This window comes from Pleurodeles waltl, chromosome 12 (assembly GCF_031143425.1).
Source record: "Pleurodeles waltl isolate 20211129_DDA chromosome 12, aPleWal1.hap1.20221129, whole genome shotgun sequence".
NCBI lineage: Eukaryota > Metazoa > Chordata > Amphibia > Caudata > Salamandridae > Pleurodeles > Pleurodeles waltl.
Window position 1 is genome coordinate 117,223,851 of NC_090451.1, and position 24,049 is coordinate 117,247,899.

The 24,049-nt window shown below is 43.5% G+C and overlaps 3 non-coding genes across 3 annotated transcripts; all 3 read left to right on the forward strand.

The window, feature by feature from the left end:
- On the forward strand, positions 1 to 74 carry TRNAK-UUU (transfer RNA lysine (anticodon UUU)). The gene has a single exon. It is a non-coding gene; the product is annotated as a tRNA-Lys (tRNA).
- A 3,591-nt stretch (positions 75 to 3,665) lies between these two features.
- TRNAI-AAU (transfer RNA isoleucine (anticodon AAU)) lies at positions 3,666 to 3,739 on the forward strand. The gene has a single exon. It is a non-coding gene; the product is annotated as a tRNA-Ile (tRNA).
- Positions 3,740 to 10,997: 7,258 nt separating this feature from the next.
- On the forward strand, positions 10,998 to 11,071 carry TRNAK-UUU (transfer RNA lysine (anticodon UUU)). Its single transcript has one exon. It is a non-coding gene; the product is annotated as a tRNA-Lys (tRNA).
- Positions 11,072 to 24,049: the final 12,978 nt, after the last annotated feature.

Consider the following 24,049-nt stretch of genomic DNA (forward strand, 5'->3'; position numbering starts at 1 on the left):
GGCCGGTTAGCTCAGTTGGTTAAAGCGTGGTGCTTTTAACGCCAAGGTCGCGGGTTCGATCCCCGTACGGGCCAGGTTGCATTTTTTCTCTCAACTAAACTCTTTTTTTCTCATTTAATCAAGCTCTTATAAATCCATACACTCTGTTGCTCCAGTATACGTTCACTTTCCATTAGTCCTTCTTTTGCCACTGCTGACCAAAGCTCAAGCAGGCAGCGCCAGTAGAACAACACAAGTGCAAGGGATTGTCTCTCCAAGATGGAGACACTGCCTCAGACTATGTCTCGTGAGAGGTGGAGGGAGACCAAGAGCTGATTATTAGATGCGTGGGGATAAGAGGAACATAACTCATGTGAACAGATTCTGGATAGTGATGCTATAGCTAGGATCGGCAACGTTACAGGGGAAAGGATAGGAAAATAATTAGGTGACAGAAGTATAGAAGTGGCTACAAGGGGGTGTGTCTCTCAAGAGGGCCGAAAGATACACTGAAGGCGAAGGTGAAGTAAAAGAAGAAAGAAAGATCAAAGGAAGTCGACAGTGATTGAGAGAAAACTCACAAAGGCAAATTGAGCAAAAGACAAGGCCTGGGGAGTTAGACTACTTCAATGCAAATTTACGCCGCAGATGAGCATGACAACTGACCCTTGTACAGTGGTGCTGAAACAATTTTCAGTGTGGGGGTGCTGCCATCAAAGGGCTTCTGAAAATCCAGGAATCATACAAATAATAAGTCCTGCGGAATGAGCCACGCACATTCAGAAAGAATGGTGATGCGTTGGTTACTTATTGGTAATCTTCATTAGCCTAAGTCCATTGCGTCCTTGTGACAGTCATTACAAAGTAAGGTGATGTCACCTTCCAACAGGAAGAAAGAACAGGAGGATCCTTAAATGCTAGCCCCATGCACCCAACCTGGGTGCCAAGCCCTTGCCAAAGGACTGATGGGAAGTTGGGCAGGATGTAATGTTTGTGACAAAGACAAGATGGACTAAGGGTAATGCAGAGTTCAAAACATTGGTACTCAAATGCAAAACAGAAAAATTATTAAGCCCTAATGCTTGACAAATGTGTGGTCTGAGGACCAAGTAGCCACCCTAGGAATTTCCTAGATGGTTACTCACTGGAATTCAACCCAGGAGTTGGCCATTCCTCTTGTAGACCATCCCTGAACTGGAAGATATTCTAAAAAGCCTTGCAAAGCCAGAAAAATTGACAACTTAATCCACCTACTCAGAGTCATAAAAGTCACCTTCTTGTCTTTTCCAGGCTGTCCAAAAGTCACAAACAAGGAGTCGGTTTTCCTGAACTGCAGAGGCCTGGTGACATAAATGAAAAGAGCTCTTTAAACATCAAGTGTATTCAGAAAATGTTCCTCCGGAGAGGAAGGAGAGGGAATGAAAGAAGGAAGAATTATTTCCTAAGATCTATCAAAAATAGATTTAACGTTTGCAGCAAAGGTAATGCTAGGCCTTAAAGTTACCCCATCTTCCAAAGTATCAAATGAAGAGAGGACAGAATTTTAAGGCTCCCAGCTCACCAATTGTTCTCAGCAAGGTGATAGAAAATAGGAAAATAACTTTATAGGAAACAATCTTTATGTCTACAGTATCCAGATCCTCAAAGAGATAAAATTGCAAAGCCTATAAAAGAGTAGGAAGATTCTGAGTTGGAGAAAAGGATTTTTCAACTGGTCTTACAATTGACAAAAGATCAGAACAGTCTAGACACCAAAGACTGTAACATCGACGAAGGTACAGAAAAGTCCCTAAAAACCTTTATCGCAAAGCAATGAGCTTTCAGATTGGAAAGAGATTCAAGTGAAACCCATTCAGAAGAAAATGCAAAATAGCAGACAAACTACAGGTAGGTGGCAAAAGATCATGAGCAGAACATCACGTCTCAAAAGACTTCCAGTTCTTTGAGTAAGACTTCGAAGTAGAAGGCCTGCTGGAGTGCTGAATTAACTCCACTAAGGAAGAGGAAAGACCCTTTGCTAGCAGTCCAGACTTCTCAACCTCCAAAGCGATAGAGTGAGTTGGAGCAAGAAGGTCAGGGACGACGTTCTGAGAGAGACACACTTGAGCAGTACCCAAGGAGGTAGAAGAGCCAGGGGTTCAGAAGAGGAAACCATGACATCTCTGGCCAATAAGGGCCCACAAGAATAAAGTTCCCTCCCCCCTGCTGAGACTTGAAGAGAACCATCTGGATCAATAAAAAGTGGGGGAATGTATAAAGGAGACTTCTCAGCCACTTTATCACCAATACGTCCCCTACGTAGGCTCCTTGTTCCGGAAGCCTGGATCAGAATCGACAAAGATGAGCATTGTCCTTGTTTGAAAAGAGATCCAGAAAGGGTTTCACAAACTCTCGGCATATCTCTCAAAACAACGATCTGGATAACGTCAACTCCAGCAAATTTGGAAACCTCCAGCTGTCTGCCATCACATTGTCGGTGCCCTTGATGTGTACTGCCGACGTGTGCAACAGGTTGATCTCTGCCCAATAACCCAATTGTTCTGCTATTGCATTGAGGGATTTTGAATGCATGCTTCACTGTTGGTTAATGTAAAAGACAGCTACCTTATTCTCTTTCCTTACTAGCACATTTTTTTGAGACAGATGATGATGGGAAAACTTCAAAGCCCTGTAGATTACCATCAACTCCATCTATTTCCATGACCTCCGACTCTCTAGGAAAGACCACTTGAATCGACAGGATCAGTCCAACACAGTAGCTCTCCAGCCAGGTTTGCTGGCATCTGTTGCGAGGATTCAGGAGCATCCAGGTATATTAGTGTCCACTTAGACCAGTGGTCTTCAAACTCTTTAATGCCGCATCCACCCAATGGGAAAAAAAAACATTGGTGCCTCCCCTCTGAATTGTCCACAATTCTTCTATTAAATTGACACTGTTTAAATATGTCTAGACCTATTTAAACATTGCAGTTAAGTTCTGTTACTGTTTTAAAAATGCAATCAAATACATGACCCCAAATATACTATTCTGGTCAGGCCTGCCCTACTAACCAATTGCAGCGTCATGCTCTGATGAGTAAACTGATCTCACGACAGTGAGGATTGCACAGGCCGGGTGGTGCCCGGCGCACAAAAGCGCGCCTTCTTGTGTTGTACGTCTCTTCGCGCAAATGCAAACTCAGATTTCCTGCACTGTGGTCGGCAGGAGAGACATGGGAAGGCGCAGTAGGGAAGGCTTGAGCAACGAACCGTTGGCTATGTTTTGTTGTTACTTTGTTGACATGAGCTCAAGTAATTTGAAGCAGAAGGAACGGCCAGACCTAAAAAAAACTCTCTTACCTCCAACGCCGAATAACCACTATAATTATAATATCTCAAAAGCAGCTGGCCTTGTAAACTTAATGACCAAGCAAGCCGATGCATTTTGGGTTTTGTTGTAAACGAATAAAAATACTATCCATCCTTTCCTTTTTTTCCGGCAACAAGCGATGTTACAAAGATATCACAGCACACAGTGAGATTGAGTGAAAGAAGAGGCACTGAGACTGGCGTGCAGCACTCCACAGCTCTTGTTATTGTAATTCAGACAGGGGGCGGAAGGAGAAAAGTATGAAGGAATTGCGATTGTGAGACCAACTCTTCTATCTATCTGCATTACAAGGAAAAAGGATAGCTTTAGTGCTCATGGCTGGTTAGCTCAGTTGGTTAGAGCGTGGTGCTAATAACACCAAGGTTGTGGGTTCGATCCCCGTACGGGCCAGGTTGCATTTTTTCTCTCAACTAAACTCTTTTTTTCTCATTTAATCAAGCTCTTATAAACCCATACACTCTGTTGCTCCAGTATACGTTCACTTTCCATTAGTCCTTCTTTTGCCACTGCTGACCAAAGCTCAAGCCGGCAGCACCAGTAGAACAACACAAGTGCAAGGGATTGTCTCTCCAAGATGGAGACACTGCCTCAGACTATGTCTCGTGAGAGGTGGAGGGAGACCAAGAGCTGATTATTAGATGCGTGGGGATAAGAGGAACATAACTCAGGTGAACAGATTCTGGATAGTGATGCTATAGCTAGGATCGGCAACGTTACAGGGGAAAGGATAGGAAAATAATTAGGTGACAGAAGTATAGAAGTGGCTACAAAGGGGTGTGTCTCTTAAGAGGGCCGAAAGATACACTGAAGGCGAAGGTGAAGTGAAAGAAGAAAGAAAGATCAAAGGAAGTCGACAGTGATTGAGAGAAAACTCACAAAGGCAAATTGAGCAAAAGACAAGGCCTGGGGAGTTAGACTACTTCAATGCAAATTTACGCCGCAGATGAGCATGACAACTGACCCTTGTACAGTGGTGCTGAAACAATTTTCAGTGTGGGGGTGCTGCCATCAAAGGGCTTCTGAAAATCCAGGAATCATACAAAGAATAAGTCCTGCGGAATGAGCCACGCACATTCAGAAAGAATGGTGATGCGTTGGTTACTTATTGGTAATCTTCATTAGCCTAAGTCCATTGCGTCCTTGTGACAGTCATTACAAAGTAAGGTGATGTCACCTTCCAACAGGAAGAAAGAACAGGAGGATCCTTAAATGCTAGCCCCATGCACCCAACCTGGGTGCCAAGCCCTTGCCAAAGGACTGATGGGAAGTTGGGCAGGATGTAATGTTTGTGACAAAGACAAGATGGACTAAGGGTAATGCAGAGTTCAAAACATTGGTACTCAAATGCAAAACAGAAAAATTATTAAGCCCTAATGCTTGACAAATGTATGATCTGAGGACCAAGTAGCCACCCTAGGAATTTCCTAGATTGTTACTCACTGGAATTCAACCCAGGAGTTGGCCATTCCTCTTGTAGACCATCCCTGAACTGGAAGATATTCTAAAAAGCCTTGCAAAGCCAGAAAAATTGACAACTTAATCCACCTACTCAGAGTCATAAAAGTCACCTTCTTGTCTTTTCCAGGCTGTCCAAAAGTCACAAACAAGGAGTCGGTTTTCCTGAACTGCAGAGGCCTGGTGACATAAATGAAAGGAGCTCTTTAAACATCAAGTGTATTCAGAAAATGTTCCTCCGGAGAGGAAGGAGAGGGAATGAAAGAAGGAAGAATTATTTCCTAAGATCTATCAAAAATAGATTTAACGTTTGCAGCAAAGGTAAGGCTAGGCCTTAAAGTTACCCCATCTTCCAAAGTATCAAATGAAGAGAGGACAGAATTTTAAGGCTCCCAGCTCACCAATTGTTCTCAGCAAGGTGATAGAAAATAGGAAAATAACTTTATAGGAAACAATCTTTATGTCTACAGTATCCAGATCCTCAAAGAGATAAAATTGCAAAGCCTATAAAAGAGTAGGAAGATTCTGAGTTGGAGAAAAGGATTTTTCAACTGGTCTTACAATTGACAAAAGATCAGAACAGTCTAGACACCAAAGACTGTAACATCGACGAAGGTACAGAAAAGTCCCTAAAAACCTTTATCGCAAAGCAATGAGCTTTCAGATTGGAAAGAGATTCAAGTGAAACCCATTCAGAAGAAAATGCAAAATAGCAGACAAACTACAGGTAGGTGGCAAAAGATCATGAGCAGAACATCACGTCTCAAAAGACTTCCAGTTCTTTGAGTAAGACTTCGAAGTAGAAGGCCTGCTGGAGTGCTGAATTAACTCCACTAAGGAAGAGGAAAGACCCTTTGCTAGCAGTCCAGACTTCTCAACCTCCAAAGCGATAGAGTGAGTTGGAGCAAGAAGGTCAGGGACGACGTTCTGAGAGAGACACACTTGAGCAGTACCCAAGGAGGTAGAAGAGCCAGGGGTTCAGAAGAGGAAACCATGACATCTCTGGCCAATAAGGGCCCACAAGAATAAAGTTCCCTCCCCCCTGCTGAGACTTGAAGAGAACCATCTGGATCAATAAAAAGTGGGGGAATGTATAAAGGAGACTTCTCAGCCACTTTATCACCAATACGTCCGCTAAGTAGGCTCCTTGTTCCGGAAGCCTGGATCAGAATCGACAAAGATGAGCATTGTCCTTGTTTGAAAAGAGATCCAGAAAGGGTTTCACAAACTCTCGGCATATCTCTCAAAACAACGATCTGGATAACGTCAACTCCAGCAAATTTGGAAACCTCCAGCTGTCTGCCATCACATTGTCGGTGCCCTTGATGTGTACTGCCGACGTGTGCAACAGGTTGATCTCTGCCCAATAACCCAATTGTTCTGCTATTGCATTGAGGGATTTTGAATGCATGCTTCACTGTTGGTTAATGTAAAAGACAGCTACCTTATTCTCTTTCCTTACTAGCACATTTTTTTGAGACAGATGATGATGGGAAAACTTCAAAGCCCTGTAGATTACCATCAACTCCATCTATTTCCATGACCTCCGACTCTCTAGGAAAGAACACTTGAATCGACAGGATCAGTCCAACACAGTAGCTCTCCAGCCAGGTTTGCTGGCATCTGTTGCGAGGATTCAGGAGCATCCAGGTATATTAGTGTCCACTTAGACCAGTGGTCTTCAAACTCTTTAATGCCGCATCCACCCAATGGGAAAAAAAAACATTGGTGCCTCCCCTCTGAATTGTCCACAATTCTTCTATTAAATTGACACTGTTTAAATATGTCTAGACCTATTTAAACATTGCAGTTAAGTTATGTTACTGTTTTAAAAATGCAATCAAATACATGACCCAAAATATACTATTCTGGTCAGGCCTGCCCTACTAACCAATTGCAGCGTCATGCTCTGCTGAGTAAACTGATCTCACGACAGTGAGGAATGCACAGGCCGGGTGGTGCCCGGCGCACAAAAGCGCGCCTTCTTGTGTTGTACGTCTCTTCGCGCAAATGCAAACTCAGATTTCCTGCACTGTGGTCGGCAGGAGAGACATGGGAAGGCGCAGTAGGGAAGGCTTGAGCAACGAACCGTTGGCTATGTTTTGTTGTTACTTTGTTGACATGAGCTCAAGTAATTTGAAGCAGAAGGAACGGCCAGACCTAAAAAAAACTCTCTTACCTCCAACGCCGAATAACCACTATAATTATAATATCTCAAAAGCAGCTGGCCTTGTAAACTTAATGACCAAGCAAGCCGATGCATTTTGGGTTTTGTTGTAAAAGAATAAAAATACTATCCCTCCTTTCCTTTTTTTCCGGCAACAAGCGATGTTACAAAGATATCACAGGACACAGTGAGATTGAGTGAAAGAAGAGGCACTGAGGCTGGCGTGCAGCACTCCACAGCTCTTGTTATTGTAATCCAGACAGGGGGCGGAAGGAGAAAAGTATGAAGGAATTGCGATAGTGAGACCAACTCTTCTATCTATCTGCATTACATGGAAAAAGGATATCTTTAGTACTCATGGCTGATTAGCTCAGTTGGATAGAGCGTGGTGCTAATAACGCCAAGGTCGTGGGTTCAATCCCCGTACGGGCCAGGTTGCAGTTTTTTCTCTCAACTAAACTCTTTTTTTCTCATTTAATCAAGCTCTTATAAATCCATACACTCTGTTGCTCCAGTATACGTTCACTTTCCATTAGTCCTTCTTTTGCCACTGCTGACCAAAGCTCAAGCCGGCAGCGCCAGTAGAACAACACAAGTGCAAGGGATTGTCTCTCCAAGATGGAGACACTGCCTCAGACTATGTCTCGTGAGAGGTGGAGGGAGACCAAGAGCTGATTATTAGATGTGTGTGGATAAGAGGAACATAACTCAGGTGAACAGATTCTGGATAGTGATGCTATAGCTAGGATCAGCAACGTTACAGGGGAAAGGATAGGAAAATAATTAGGTGACAGAAGTATAGAAGTGGCTACAAGGGGGTGTGTCTCTTAAGAGGGCCGAAAGATACACTGAAGGCGAAGGTGAAGTGAAAGAAGAAAGAAAGATCAAAGGAAGTCGACAGTGATTGAGAGAAAACTCACAAAGGCAAATTGAGCAAAAGACAAGGCCTGGGGAGTTAGACTACTTCAATGCAAATTTACGCCGCAGATGAGCATGACAACTGACCCTTGTACAGTGGTGCTGAAACAATTTTCAGTGTGGGGGTGCTGCCATCAAAGGGCTTCTGAAAATCCAGGAATCATACAAAGAACTAGTCCTGCGGAATGAGCCACGCACATTCAGAAAGAGTGGTGATGCGTTGGTTACTTATTGGTAATCTTCATTAGCCTTAGTCCATTGCGTCCTTGTGACAGTCATTACAAAGTAAGGTGATGTCACCTTCCAACAGGAAGAAAGAACAGGAGGATCCTTAAATGCTAGCCCCATGCACCCAACCTGGGTGCCAAGCCCTTGCCAAAGGACTGATGGGAAGGTGGGCAGGATGTAATGTTTGTGACAAAGACAAGATGGACTAAGGGTAATGCAGAGTTCAAAACATTGGTACTCAAATGCAAAACAGAAAAATTATTAAGCCATAATGCTTGACAAATGTATGCTCTGAGGACCAAGTAGCCACCCTAGGAATTTCCTAGTTTGTTACTCACTGGAATTCAACCCAGGAGGTGGCCATTCCTCTCGTAGACCATCCCTGAACTGGAAGATATTCTAAAAAGCCTTGCAAAGCCAGAAAAATTGACAACTTAATCCACCTACTCAGAGTCATAAAAGTCACCTTCTTGTCTTTTCCAGGCTGTCCAAAAGTCACAAACAAGGAGTCGGTTTTCCTGAACTGCAGAGGCCTGGTGACATGAATGAAAAGAGCTCTTTAAACATCAAGTGTATTCAGCAAATGTTCCTCCGGAGAGGAAGGAGAGGGAATGAAAGAAGGAAGAATTATTTCCTAAGATCTATCAAAAATAGACTTAACCTTTGCAGCAAAGGTAAGGCTAGGCCTTAAAGTTACCCCATCTTCCAAAGTATCAAATGAAGAGAGGACAGCATTTTAAGGCTCCCAGCTCCCCAATTGTTCTCAGCAAGGTGATAGGAAATAGGAAAATAACTTTATAGGAAACAATCTTTATGTCTACAGTATCCAAATCCTCAAAGAGACAAAATTGCAAAGCCTATAAAAGAGTAGGAAGATTCTGAGTTGGAGAAAAGGGATTTTTCAACTGGTCTTACAATTGACAAAAGATCAGAACAGTCTAGACACCAAAGACTGTAACATCGACGAAGGTACAGAAAAGTCCCTAAAAACCTTTATCGCAAAGCAATGAGCTTTCAGAGTGGAAAGAGATTCAAGTGAAACCCATTCAGAAGAAAATGCAAAATAGCAGACAAACTACAGGTAGGTGCCAAAAGATCATGAGCAGAACATCACGTCTCAAAAGACTTCCAGTTCTTTGAGTAAGACTTCGAAGTAGAAGGCCTGCTGGAGTGCTGAATTAACTCCACTAAGGAAGAGGAAAGACCCTTTGCTAGCAGTCCAGACTTCTCAACCTCCAAAGCGATAGAGTGAGTTGGAGCAAGAAGGTCAGGGACGACGTTCTGAGAGAGACACACTTGAGCAGTACCCAAGGAGGTAGAAGAGCCAGGGGTTCAGAAGAGGAAACCATGACATCTCTGGCCAATAAGGGCCCACAAGAATAAAGTTCCCTCCCCCCTGCTGAGACTTGAAGAGAACCATCTGGATCAATAAAAAGTGGGGGAATGTATAAAGGAGACTTCTCAGCCACTTTATCACCAATACGTCCACTACCTAGGCTCCTTGTTCCGGAAGCCTGGATCAGAATCGACAAAGATGAGCATTGTCCTTGTTTGAAAAGAGATCCAGAAAGGGTTTCACAAACTCTCGGCATATCTCTCAAAACAACGACCTGGATAACGTCAACTCCAGCAAATTTGGAAACCTCCAGCTGTCTGCCATCACATTGTCGGTGCCCTTGATGTGTACTGCCGACGTGTGCAACAGGTTGATCTCTGCCCAATAACCCAATTGTTCTGCTATTGCATTGAGGGATTTTGAATGCATGCTTCACTGTTGGTTAATGTAAAAGACAGCTACCTTATTCTCTGTCTTTACTAGCACATTTTTTTGAGACAGATGATGATGGGAAAACTTCAAAGCCTTGAAGATTACCATCAACTCCATCTATTTCCATGACCTCCGACTCTCTAGGAAAGACCACTTGAATCGACAGGATCAGTCCAACACAGTAGCTCTCCAGCCAGGTTTGCTGGCATCTGTTGCGAGGAATTCAGGAGCATCCAGGTGTATTAGTGTCCACTTAGACCAGTGGTCTTCAAACTCTTTAATGCCGCATCCACCCAATGGGAAAAAAAACATTGGTGTCTCCCCTCTGAATTGTCCACAATTCTTCTATTAAATTGACACTGTTTAAATATGTCTAGACCTATTTAAACATTGCAGTTAAGTTCTGTTACTGTTTTAAAAATGCAATCAAATACATGACCCCAAATATACTATTCTGGTCAGGCCTGCCCTACTAACCAATTGCAGCGTCATGCTCTGCTGAGTAAACTGATCTCACGACAGTGAGGAATGCACAGGCCAGGTGGTGCCCGGCGCACAAAAGCGCGCCTTCTTGTGTTGTACGTCTCTTCGCGCAAATGCAAACTCAGATTTCCTGCACTGTGGTCGGCAGGAGAGACATGGGAAGGCGCAGTAGGGAAGGCTTGAGCAACGAACCGTTGGCTATGTTTTGCTGTTACTTTGTTGAAATGAGCTCAAGTAATTTGAAGCAGAAGGAACGGCCAGACCTAAAAAAAACTCTCTTACCTCCAACGCCGAATAACCACTATAATTATAATATCTCAAAAGCAGCTGGCCTTGTAAAGTTAATGAGCAAGCAAGCCGATGCATTTTGGGTTTTGTTGTAAAAGAATAAAAATACTATCCATCCTTTCCTTTTTTTCCGGCAACAAGCGATGTTACAAAGATATCACAGCACACAGTGAGATTGAGTGAAAGAAGAGGCACTGAGGCTGGCGTGCAGCACTCCACAGCTCTTGTTATTGTAATCCAGACAGGGGGCGGAAGGAGAAAAGTATAAAGGAATTGCGATAGTAAGACCAACTCTTCTATCTATCTGCATTTCATGGAAAAAGGATAGCTGTAGTACTCATGGCTGGTTAGCTCAGTTGGTTAAAGCGTGGTGCTTTTAACGCCAAGGTCGCGGGTTCGATCCCCGTACGGGCCAGGTTGCATTTTTTCTCTCAACTAAACTCTTTTTTTCTCATTTAATCAAGCTCTTATAAATCCATACACTCTGTTGCTCCAGTATACGTTCACTTTCCATTAGTCCTTCTTTTGCCACTGCTGACCAAAGCTCAAGCAGGCAGCGCCAGTAGAACAACACAAGTGCAAGGGATTGTCTCTCCAAGATGGAGACACTGCCTCAGACTATGTCTCGTGAGAGGTGGAGGGAGACCAAGAGCTGATTATTAGATGCGTGGGGATAAGAGGAACATAACTCATGTGAACAGATTCTGGATAGTGATGCTATAGCTAGGATCGGCAACGTTACAGGGGAAAGGATAGGAAAATAATTAGGTGACAGAAGTATAGAAGTGGCTACAAGGGGGTGTGTCTCTCAAGAGGGCCGAAAGATACACTGAAGGCGAAGGTGAAGTAAAAGAAGAAAGAAAGATCAAAGGAAGTCGACAGTGATTGAGAGAAAACTCACAAAGGCAAATTGAGCAAAAGACAAGGCCTGGGGAGTTAGACTACTTCAATGCAAATTTACGCCGCAGATGAGCATGACAACTGACCCTTGTACAGTGGTGCTGAAACAATTTTCAGTGTGGGGGTGCTGCCATCAAAGGGCTTCTGAAAATCCAGGAATCATACAAATAATAAGTCCTGCGGAATGAGCCACGCACATTCAGAAAGAATGGTGATGCGTTGGTTACTTATTGGTAATCTTCATTAGCCTAAGTCCATTGCGTCCTTGTGACAGTCATTACAAAGTAAGGTGATGTCACCTTCCAACAGGAAGAAAGAACAGGAGGATCCTTAAATGCTAGCCCCATGCACCCAACCTGGGTGCCAAGCCCTTGCCAAAGGACTGATGGGAAGTTGGGCAGGATGTAATGTTTGTGACAAAGACAAGATGGACTAAGGGTAATGCAGAGTTCAAAACATTGGTACTCAAATGCAAAACAGAAAAATTATTAAGCCCTAATGCTTGACAAATGTATGGTCTGAGGACCAAGTAGCCACCCTAGGAATTTCCTAGATGGTTACTCACTGGAATTCAACCCAGGAGTTGGCCATTCCTCTTGTAGACCATCCCTGAACTGGAAGATATTCTAAAAAGCCTTGCAAAGCCAGAAAAATTGACAACTTAATCCACCTACTCAGAGTCATAAAAGTCACCTTCTTGTCTTTTCCAGGCTGTCCAAAAGTCACAAACAAGGAGTCGGTTTTCCTGAACTGCAGAGGCCTGGTGACATAAATGAAAAGAGCTCTTTAAACATCAAGTGTATTCAGAAAATGTTCCTCCGGAGAGGAAGGAGAGGGAATGAAAGAAGGAAGAATTATTTCCTAAGATCTATCAAAAATAGATTTAACGTTTGCAGCAAAGGTAATGCTAGGCCTTAAAGTTACCCCATCTTCCAAAGTATCAAATGAAGAGAGGACAGAATTTTAAGGCTCCCAGCTCACCAATTGTTCTCAGCAAGGTGATAGAAAATAGGAAAATAACTTTATAGGAAACAATCTTTATGTCTACAGTATCCAGATCCTCAAAGAGATAAAATTGCAAAGCCTATAAAAGAGTAGGAAGATTCTGAGTTGGAGAAAAGGATTTTTCAACTGGTCTTACAATTGACAAAAGATCAGAACAGTCTAGACACCAAAGACTGTAACATCGACGAAGGTACAGAAAAGTCCCTAAAAACCTTTATCGCAAAGCAATGAGCTTTCAGATTGGAAAGAGATTCAAGTGAAACCCATTCAGAAGAAAATGCAAAATAGCAGACAAACTACAGGTAGGTGGCAAAAGATCATGAGCAGAACATCACGTCTCAAAAGACTTCCAGTTCTTTGAGTAAGACTTCGAAGTAGAAGGCCTGCTGGAGTGCTGAATTAACTCCACTAAGGAAGAGGAAAGACCCTTTGCTAGCAGTCCAGACTTCTCAACCTCCAAAGCGATAGAGTGAGTTGGAGCAAGAAGGTCAGGGACGACGTTCTGAGAGAGACACACTTGAGCAGTACCCAAGGAGGTAGAAGAGCCAGGGGTTCAGAAGAGGAAACCATGACATCTCTGGCCAATAAGGGCCCACAAGAATAAAGTTCCCTCCCCCCTGCTGAGACTTGAAGAGAACCATCTGGATCAATAAAAAGTGGGGGAATGTATAAAGGAGACTTCTCAGCCACTTTATCACCAATACGTCCCCTACGTAGGCTCCTTGTTCCGGAAGCCTGGATCAGAATCGACAAAGATGAGCATTGTCCTTGTTTGAAAAGAGATCCAGAAAGGGTTTCACAAACTCTCGGCATATCTCTCAAAACAACGATCTGGATAACGTCAACTCCAGCAAATTTGGAAACCTCCAGCTGTCTGCCATCACATTGTCGGTGCCCTTGATGTGTACTGCCGACGTGTGCAACAGGTTGATCTCTGCCCAATAACCCAATTGTTCTGCTATTGCATTGAGGGATTTTGAATGCATGCTTCACTGTTGGTTAATGTAAAAGACAGCTACCTTATTCTCTTTCCTTACTAGCACATTTTTTTGAGACAGATGATGATGGGAAAACTTCAAAGCCCTGTAGATTACCATCAACTCCATCTATTTCCATGACCTCCGACTCTCTAGGAAAGACCACTTGAATCGACAGGATCAGTCCAACACAGTAGCTCTCCAGCCAGGTTTGCTGGCATCTGTTGCGAGGATTCAGGAGCATCCAGGTATATTAGTGTCCACTTAGACCAGTGGTCTTCAAACTCTTTAATGCCGCATCCACCCAATGGGAAAAAAAAACATTGGTGCCTCCCCTCTGAATTGTCCACAATTCTTCTATTAAATTGACACTGTTTAAATATGTCTAGACCTATTTAAACATTGCAGTTAAGTTCTGTTACTGTTTTAAAAATGCAATCAAATACATGACCCCAAATATACTATTCTGGTCAGGCCTGCCCTACTAACCAATTGCAGCGTCATGCTCTGCTGAGTAAACTGATCTGACGACAGTGAGGAATGCACAGGCCGGGTGGTGCCCGGCGCACAAAAGCGCGCCTCCTTGTGTTGTACGTCTCTTCGCGCAAATGCAAACTCAGATTTCCTGCACTGTGGTCGGCAGGAGAGACATGGGAAGGCGCAGTAGGGAAGGCTTGAGCAACGAACCGTTGGCTATGTTTTGTTGTTACTTTGGTGACATGAGCTCAAGTAATTTGAAGCAGAAGGAACGGCCAGACCTAAAAAAAACTCTCTTACCTCCAACGCCGAATAACCACTATAATTATAATATCTCAAAAGCAGCTGGCCTTGTAAACTTAATGAGCAAGCAAGCCAATGCATTTTGGGTTTTGTTGTAAAAGAATAAAAATACTATCCCTCCTTTCCTTTTTTTCCGGCAACAAGCGATGTTACAAAGATATCACAGCACACAGTGAGATTGAGTGAAAGAAGAGGCACTGAGGCTGGCGTGCAGCACTCCACAGCTCTTGTTATTGTAATCCAGACAGGGGGCGGAAGGAGAAAAGTATGAAGGAATTGCGGTAGTGAGAACAACTCTTCTGTCTATCTGCATTACATGGACAAAGGAGATCTTTAGTACTCATGGCCAGTTAGCTCAGTTGGTTAGAGGGTGGTGCTAATAACGCCAAGGTCGTGGGTTTGATCCCTGTACGGGCCAGGTTGCATTTTTTCTCTCAACTAAACTCTTTTTTTCTCATTTAATCAAGCTCTTATAAATCCATACACTCTGTTGCTCCAGTATACGTTCACTTTCCATTAGTCCTTCTTTTGCCACTGCTGACCAAAGCTCAAGCCGGCAGCACCAGTAGAACAACACAAGTACAAGGGATTGTCTCTCCAAGATGGAGACACTGCCTCAGACTATGTCTCGTGAGAGGTGAAGGGAGACCAAGAGCTGATTATTAGATGCGTGGGGATAAGAGGAACATAACTCAGGTGAACAGATTCTGGATAGTGATGCTATAACTAGGATCAGCAACGTTACAGGGGAAAGGATAGGAAAATAATTAGGTGACAGAAGTATAGAAGTGGCTACAAGGGGGTGTGTCTCTTAAGAGGGCCGAAAGATACACTGAAGGCGAAGGTGAAGTGAAAGAAGAAAGAAAGATCAAAGGAAGTCGACAGTGATTGAGAGAAAACTCACAAAGGCAAATTGAGCAAAAGACAAGGCCTGGGGAGTTAGACTACTTCAATGCAAATTTACGCCGCAGATGAGCATGACAACTGACCCTTGTACAGTGGTGCTGAAACAATTTTCAGTGTGGGGGTGCTGCCATCAAAGGGCTTCTGAAAATCCAGGAATCATACAAAGAACTAGTCCTGCGGAATGAGCCACGCACATTCAGAAAGAGTGGTGATGCGTTGGTTACTTATTGGTAATCTTCATTAGCCTTAGTCCATTGCGTCCTTGTGACAGTCATTACAAAGTAAGGTGATGTCACCTTCCAACAGGAAGAAAGAAGAGGAGGATCCTTAAATGCTAGCCCCATGCACCCAACCTGGGTGCCAAGCCCTTGCCAAAGGACTGATGGGAAGGTGGGCAGGATGTAATGTTTGTGACAAAGACAAGATGGACTAAGGGTAATGCAGAGTTCAAAACATTGGTACTCAAATGCAAGAACGAAAAATTATTAAGCCATAATGCTTGACAAATGTATGCTCTGAGGACCAAGTAGCCACCCTAGGAATTTCCTAGATTGTTACTCACTGGAATTCAACCCAGGAGGTGGCCATTCCTCTCGTACACCATCCCTGAACTGGAAAATATTCTAAAAAGCCTTGCAAAGCCAGAAAAATTGACAACTTAATCCACCTACTCAGAGTCATAAAAGTCACCTTCTTGTCTTTTCCAGGCTGTCCAAAAGTCACAAACAAGGAGTCGGTTTTCCTGAACTGCAGAGGCCTGGTGACATGAATGAAAAGAGCTCTTTAAACATCAAGTGTATTCAGCAAATGTTCCTCCGGAGAGGAAGGAGAGGGAATGAAAGAAGGAAGAATGATTTCCTAAGATCTATCAAAAATAGACTTAACCTTTGCAGCAAAGGTAAGGCTAGGCCCTAAAGTTACCCCATCTTCCAAAGTATCAAATGAAGAGAGAACAGCATTTTAAGGCTCCCAGCTCCCCAATTGTTCTCAGCAAGGTGATAGGAAATAGGAAAATAACTTTATAGGAAACAATCTTTATGTCTACAGTATCCAGATCCTCAAAGAGATAAAATTGCAAAGCCTATAAAAGAGTAGGAAGATTCTGAGTTGGAGAAAAGGGATTTTTCAACTGGTCTTACAATTGACAAAAGATCAGAACAGTCTAGACACCAAAGATTGTAACATCGACGAAGGTACAGAAAAGTCCCTAAAAACCTTTATCGCAAAGCAATGAGCTTTCAGAGTGGAAAGAGATTCAAGTGAAACCCATTCAGAAGAAAATGCAAAATAGCAGACAAACTACAGGTAGGTGCCAAAAGATCATGAGCAGAACATCACGTCTCAAAAGACTACAAGTTCTTTGAGTAAGACTTCGAAGTAGAAGGCCTGCTGGAGTGCTGAATTAACTCCACTAAGGAAGAGGAAAGACCCTTTGCTAGCAGTCCAGACTTCTCAACCTCCAAAGCGATAGAGTGAGTTGGAGCAAGAAGGTCAGGGACGACGTTCTGACAGAGACACACTTGAGCAGTACTCAAGGAGGTAGAAGAGCCAGGGGTTCAGAAGAGGAAACCATGACATCTCTGGCCAATAAGGGCCCACAAGAATAAAGTTCCCTCCCCCCTGCTGAGACTTGAAGAGAACCATCTGGATCAATTAAAAGTGGGGGAATGTATAAAGGAGACTTCTCAGCCACTTTATCACCAATACGTCCACTACCTAGGCTCCTTGTTCCGGAAGCCTGGATCAGAATCGACAAAGATGAGCATTGTCCTTGTTTGAAAAGAGATCCAGAAAGGGTTTCACAAACTCTCGGCATATCTCTCAAAACAACGACCTGGATAACGTCAACTCCAGCAAATTTGGAAACCTCCAGCTGTCTGCCATCACATTGTCCGTGCCCTTGATGTGTACTGCCGACGTGTGCAACAGGTTGATCTCTGCCCAATAACCCAATTGTTCTGCTATTGCATTGAAGGATTTTGAATGCATGCTTCACTGTTGGTTAACGTAAAAGACAGCTACCTTATTCTCTGTCTTTACTAGCACATTTTCTTGAGACAGATGATGATGGGAAAACTTCAAAGCCCTGTAGATTACCATCAACTCCATCTATTTCCATGACCTCCGACTCTCTAGGAAAGACCACTTGAATTGACAGGATCAGTCCAACACAGTAGCTCTCCAGCCAGGTTTGCTGGCATCTGTTGCTAGGATTCAGGAGCATCCAGGTATATTAGTGTCCACTTAGACCAGTGGTCTTCAAACTCTTTAATGCCGCATCCACCCAATGGGAAAAAAAAACATTGGTGCCTCCCCTCTGAATTGTCCACAATTCTTCTATTAAATTGACACTGTTTAAATATGTCTAGACCTATTTAAACATTGCAGTTAAGTTCTGTTACTGTTTTAAAAATGCAATCAAATACATGACCCCAAATATACTATTCTGGTCAGGCCTGCCCTACTAACCAATTGCAGCGTCATGCTTTGCTGAGTAAACTGATCTCACGAGAGTGAGGAATGCACAGGCCGGGTGGTGCCCGGCGCACAAACGCGCGCCTTCTTGTGTTGTACGTCTCTTCGCGCAAATGCAAACTCAGATTTCCTGCACTGTGGTCGGCAGGAGAGACATGGGAAGGCGCAGTAGGGAAGGCTTGAGCAACGAACCGTTGGCTACGTTTTGTTGTTACTTTGTTGACATGAGCTCAAGTAATTTTAAGCAGAAGGAACGGCCAGACCTAAAAAAAACTCTCTTACCTCCAACGCCGAATAACCACTATAATTATAATATCTCAAAAGCAGCTGGCCTTGTAAACTTAATAACCAAGCAAGCCGATGCATTTTGGGTTTTGTTGTAAAAGAATAAAAATACTATCCCTCCTTTCCTTTTTTTCCGGCAACAAGCGATGTTACAAAGATATCACAGCACACAGTGAGATTGAGTGAAAGAAGAGGCACTGAGGCTGGCGTGCAGCACTCCACAGCTCTTGTTATTTTAATCCAGACAGGGGGCGGAAGGAGAAAAGTATGAAGGAATTGCGATAGTGAGACCACCTCTTCTATCTATCTGCATTACATGGAAAAAGGATATCTTAAGTACTCATGGCTGGTTAGCTCAGTTGGTTAGAGCGTGGTGCTAATAACGCCAAGGTCGTGGGTTGAATCCCCGTACGGGCCAGGTTGCATTTATTCTCTCAACTAGACTCTTTTTTTCTTATTTAATCAAGCTCTTATAAATCCATACACTCTGTTGCTCTAGTATACGTTCACTTTCCATTAGTCCTTCTTTTGCCACTGCTGACCAAAGCTCAAGCCGGCAGCGCCAGTAGAACAACACAAGTGCAAGGGATTGTCTCTCCAAGATGGAGACACTGCCTCAGACTATGTCTCGTGAGAGGTGGAGGGAGACCAAGAGCTGATTATTAGATGCGTGGGGATAAGAGGAACATAACTCAGGTGAACAGATTCTGGATAGTGATGCTATAGCTAGGATCAGCAACGTTACAGGGGAAAGGATAGGAAAATAATTAGGTGACAGAAGTATAGAAGTGGCAACAAGGGGGTGTGTCTCTTAAGAGGGCCGAAAGATACACTGAAGGCGAAGGTGAAGTGAAAGAAGAAAGAAAGATCAAAGGAAGTCGACAGTGATTGAGAGAAAACTCACAAAGGCAAATTGAGCAAAAGACAAGGCCTGGGGAGTTAGACTACTTCAATGCAAATTTACGCCGCAGATGAGCATGACAACTGACCCTTGTACAGTGGTGCTGAAACAATTTTCAGTGTGGGGGTGCTGCCATCAAAGGGCTTCTGAAAATCCAGGAATCATACAAAGAACTAGTCCTGCGGAATGAGCCACGCACATTCAGAAAGAGTGGTGATGCGTTGGTTACTTATTGGCAATCTTCATTAGCCTTAGTCCATTGCGTCCTTGTGACAGTCATTACAAAGTAAGGTGATGTCACCTTCCAACAGGAAGAAAGAACAGGAGGATCCTTAAATGCTAGCCCCATGCACCCAACCTGGGTGCCAAGCCCTTGCCAAAGGACTGATGGGAAGGTGGGCAGGATGTAATGTTTGTGACAAAGACAAGATGGACTAAGGGTAATGCAGAGTTCAAAACATTGGTACTCAAATGCAAAACAGAAAAATGATTAAGCCATAATGCTTGACAAATGTATGCTCTGAGGACCAAGTAGCCACCCTAGGAATTTCCTAGATTGTTACTCACTGGAATTCAACCCAGGAGGTGGCCATTCCTCTCGTAGACCATCCCTGAACTGGAAGATATTCTAAAAAGCCTTGCAAAGCCAGAAAAATTGACAACTTAATCCACCTACTCAGAGTCATAAAAGTCACCTTCTTGTCTTTTCCAGGCTGTCCAAAAGTCACAAACAAGGAGTCGGTTTTCCTGAACTGCAGAGGCCTGGTGACATGAATGAAAAGAGCTCTTTAAACATCAAGTGTATTCAGAAAATATTCCTCCGGAGAGGAAGGAGAGGGAATGAAAGAAGGAAGAATTATTTCCTAAGATCTATCAAAAATAGACTTAACCCTGCCCTACTAACCAATTGCAGCGTCATGCTCTGCTGAGTAAACTGATCTCACGACAGTGAGGAATGCACAGGCCGGGTGGTGCCCGGCGCACAAAAGCGCGCCTTCTTGTGTTGTACGTCTCTTCGCGCAAATGCAAACTCAGATTTCCTGCACTGTGGTCGGCAGGAGAGACATGGGAAGGCGCAGTAGGGAAGGCTTGAGCAACGAACCGTTGGCTATGTTTTGTTGTTACTTTGTTGACATGAGCTCAAGTAATTTGAAGCAGAAGGAACGGCCAGACCTAAAAAAACCTCTCTTACCTCCAACGACGAATAACCACTATAATTATAATATCTCAAAAGCAGCTGGCCTTGTAAACTTAATGACCAAGCAAGCCGATGCATTTTGGGTTTTGTTGTAAAAGAATAAAAATACTATCACTCCTTTCCTTTTTTTCCGGCAACAAGCGATGTTACAAAGATATCACAGCACACAGTGAGATTGAGTGAAAGAAGAGGCACTGAGGCTGGCGTGCAACACTCCACAGCTCTTGTTATTGTAATCCAGACAGGGGGCGGAAGGAGAAAAGTATGAAGGAATTGCGATAGTGAGACCAACTCTTCTATCTATCTGCATTACATGGAAAAAGGATAACTTTCGTACTCATTGCTGGTTAGCTCAGTTGGTTAGAGTGTGGTGCTAATAACGCCAAGGTCGTGGGTTCGATCCCCGTACGGGCCAGGTTGCATTTTTTCTCTCAACTAAACTCTTTTTTTCTCATTTAATCAAGCTCTTATAAATCCATACACTCTGTTGCTCCACTATACGTTCACTTTCCATTAGTCCTTCTTTTGCCACTGCTGACCAAAGCTCAAGCCGGCAGCGCCAGTAGAACAACACAAGTGCAAGGGATTGTCTCTCCAAGATGGAGACACTGCCTCAGACTATGTCTCGTGAGAGGTGGAGGGAGACCAAGAGCTGATTATTAGATGAGTGGGTATAAGAGGAACATAACTCAGGTGAACAGATTCTGGATAGTGATGCTATAGCTAGGATCAGCAACGTTACAGGGGAAAGGATAGGAAAATAATTAGGTGACAGAAGTATAGAAGTGGCTACAAGGGGGTGTTTCTCTTAAGAGGGCCGAAAGATACACTGAAGGCGAAGGTGAAGTGAAAGAAGAAAGAAAGATCAAAGGAAGTCGACAGTGATTGAGAGAAAACTCACAAAGGCAAATTGAGCAAAAGACAAGGCCTGGGGAGTTAGACTACTTCAATGCAAATTTACGCCGCAGATGAGCATGACAACTGACCCTTGTACAGTGGTGCTGAAACAATTTTCAGTGTGGGGGTGCTGCCATCAAAGGGCTTCTGAAAATCCAGGAGTCATACAAAGAACTAGTCCTGCGGAATGAGCCACGCACATTCAGAAAGAGTGGTGATGCGTTGGTTACTTATTGGTAATCTTCATTAGCCTTAGTCCATTGCGTCCTTGTGACAGTCATTACAAAGTAAGGTGATGTCACCTTCCAACAGGAAGAAAGAAGAGGAGGATCCTTAAATGCTAGCCCCATGCACCCAACCTGGGTGCCAAGCCCTTGCCAAAGGACTGATGGGAAGGTGGGCAGGATGTAATGTTTGTGACAAAGACAAGATGGACTAAGGGTAATGCAGAGTTCAAAACATTGGTACTCAAATGCAAAACAGAAAAATTATTAAGCCATAATGCTTGACAAATGTATGCTCTGAGGACCAAGTAGCCACCCTAGGAATTTCCTAGATTGTTACTCACTGGAATTCATCCCAGGAGGTGGCCATTCTTCTCGTAGACCATCCCTGAACTGGAAGATATTCTAAAAAGCCTTGCAAAGCCAGAAAAATTGACAACTTAATCCACCTACTCAGAGTCATAAAAGTCACCTTCTTGTCTTTTCCAGGCTGTCCAAAAGTCACAAACAAGGAGTCGGTTTTCCTGAACTGCAGAGGCCTGGTGACATAAATGAAAAGAGCTCTTTAAACATCAAGTGTATTCAGAAAATGTTCCTCCGGAGAGGAAGGAGAGGGAATGAAAGGAGGAAGAATTATTTCCTAAGATCTATCAAAAATAGACTTAACCTTTGCAGCAAAGGTAAGGCTAGGCCTTAAAGTTACCCCATCTTCCAAAGTATCAAATGAAGAGAGGACAGCATTTTAAGGCTCCCAGCTCCCCAATTGTTCTCAGCAAGGTGATAGGAAATAGGAAAATAACTTTATAGGAAACAATCTTTATGTCTACAGTATCCAGATCCTAATAGAGATAAAATTGCAAAGCCTATAAAAGAGTAGGAAGATTCTGAGTTGGAGAAAAGGGATTTTTCAACTGGTCTTACAATTTACAAAAGATCGGAACAGTCTAGACACCAAAGATTGTAACATCTTCGAAGGTACAGAAAAGTCCCTAAAAACCTTTATCGCAAAGCAATGAGCTTTCAGAGTGGAAAGAGATTCAAGTGAAACCCATTCAGAAGAAAATGCACAATAGCAGACAAACTACAGGTAGGTGCCAAAAGATCATGAGCAGAACATCACTTCTCAAAAGACTTCCAGTTCTTTGAGTAAGACTTCGAAGTAGAAGGCCTGCTGGAGTGCTGAATTAACTCCACTAAGGAAGAGGAAAGACCCTTTGCTAGCAGTCCAGACTTCTCAACCTCCAAAGCGATAGAGTGAGTTGGAGCAAGAAGGTCAGGGACGACGTTCTGAGAGAGACACACTTGAGCAGTACCCAAGGTGGTAGAAGAGCCAGAGGTTCAGAAGAGGAAACCATGACATCTCTGGCCAATAAGGGCCCACAAGAATAAAGTTCCCTCCCCCCTGCTGAGACTTGAAGAGAACCATCTGGATCAATAAAAAGTGGGGGAATGTATAAAGGAGACTTCTCAGCCACTTTATCACCAATACGTCCACTACCTAGGCTCCTTGTTCCGGAAGCCTGGATCAGAATCGACAAAGATGAGCATTGTCCTTGTTTGAAAAGAGATCCAGAAAGGGTTTCACAAACTCTCGGCATATCTGTCAAAACAACGACCTGGATAACGTCAACTCCAGCAAATTTGGAAACCTCCAGCTGTCTGCCATCACATTGTCGGTGCCCTTGATGTGTACTGCCGACGTGTGCAACAGGTTGATCTCTGCCCAATAACCCAATTGTTCTGCTATTGAATTGAAGGATTTTGAATGCATGCTTCACTGTTGGTTAATGTAAAAGACAGCTACCTTATTCTCTGTCTTTACTAGCACATTTTTTTGAGACAGATGATGATGGGAAAACTTCAAAGCCCTGTATATTACCATCAACTCCATCTATTTCCATGACCTCCGACTCTCTAGGAAAGACCACTTGAATTGACAGGATCAGTCCAACACAGTAGCTCTCCAGCCAGGTTTGCTGGCATCTGTTGCTAGGATTCAGGAGCATCCAGGTATATTAGTGTCCACTTAGACCAGTGGTCTTCAAACTCTTTAATGCCGCATCCACCCAATGGGAAGAAAAAACATTGGTGCCTCCCCTCTGAATTGTCCACAATTCTTCTATTAAATTGACACTGTTTAAATATGTCTAGACCTATTTAAACATTGCAGTTAAGTTCTGTTACTGTTTTAAAAATGCAATCAAATACATGACCCCAAATATACTATTCTGGTCAGGCCTGCCCTACTAACCAATTGCAGCGTCATGCTCTGCTGAGTAAACTGATCTCACGACAGTGAGGAATGCACAGGCCGGGTGGTGCCCGGCGCACAAAAGCGCGCCTTCTTGTGTTGTACGTCTCTTCGCGCAAATGCAAACTCAGATTTCCTGCACTGTGGTCGGCAGGAGAGACATGGGAAGGCGCAGTAGGGAAGGCTTGAGCAACGAACCGTTGGCTATGTTTTGTTGTTACTTTGTTGACATGAGCTCAAGTAATTTGAAGCAGAAGGAACGGCCAGACCTAAAAAAAACTCTCTTACCTCCAACGACGAATAACCACTATAATTATAATATCTCAAAAGCAGTTGGCCTTGTAAACTTAATGACCAAGCAAGCCGATGCATTTTGGGTTTTGTTGTAAAAGAATAAAAATACTATCCCTCCTTTCCTTTTTTTCCGGCAACAAGCGATGTTACAAAGATATCACAGCACACAGTGAGATTGAGTGAAAGAAGAGGCACTGAGGCTGGCGTGCAACACTCCACAGCTCTTGTTATTGTAATCCAGACAGGGGGCGGAAGGAGAAAAGTATGAAGGAATTGCGATAGTGAGACCAACTCTTCTAT